Here is a 323-nt window from a genome sequence, read left to right on the forward strand (position 1 = left end):
ATTTGTGTTCAACATGTAAGAAGTAGAAAGTACAGGTATTTGTGTTCAACATGTGAGAAGTAGAAAGTACAGGTATTTGTGTTCAACATGTAAGAAGTAGAAAGTACAGGTATTTGTGTTCAACATGTAAGAAGTAGAAAGTACAGGTATTTGAGTTCAACATGTAAGAAGTAGAAAGTACAGGTATTTGTGTTCAACATGTAAGAAGTAGAAAGTACAGGTATTTGAGTTCAACATGTAAGAAGTAGAAAGTACAGGTATTTGTGTTCAACATGTAAGAAGTAGAAAGTACGGGTATTTGAGTTCAAAATGTAAGAAGTCAA

Source organism: Notothenia rossii (assembly GCF_949606895.1).
Source record: "Notothenia rossii genome assembly, chromosome: 4".
Classification (NCBI taxonomy): Eukaryota; Metazoa; Chordata; class Actinopteri; order Perciformes; family Nototheniidae; genus Notothenia; species Notothenia rossii.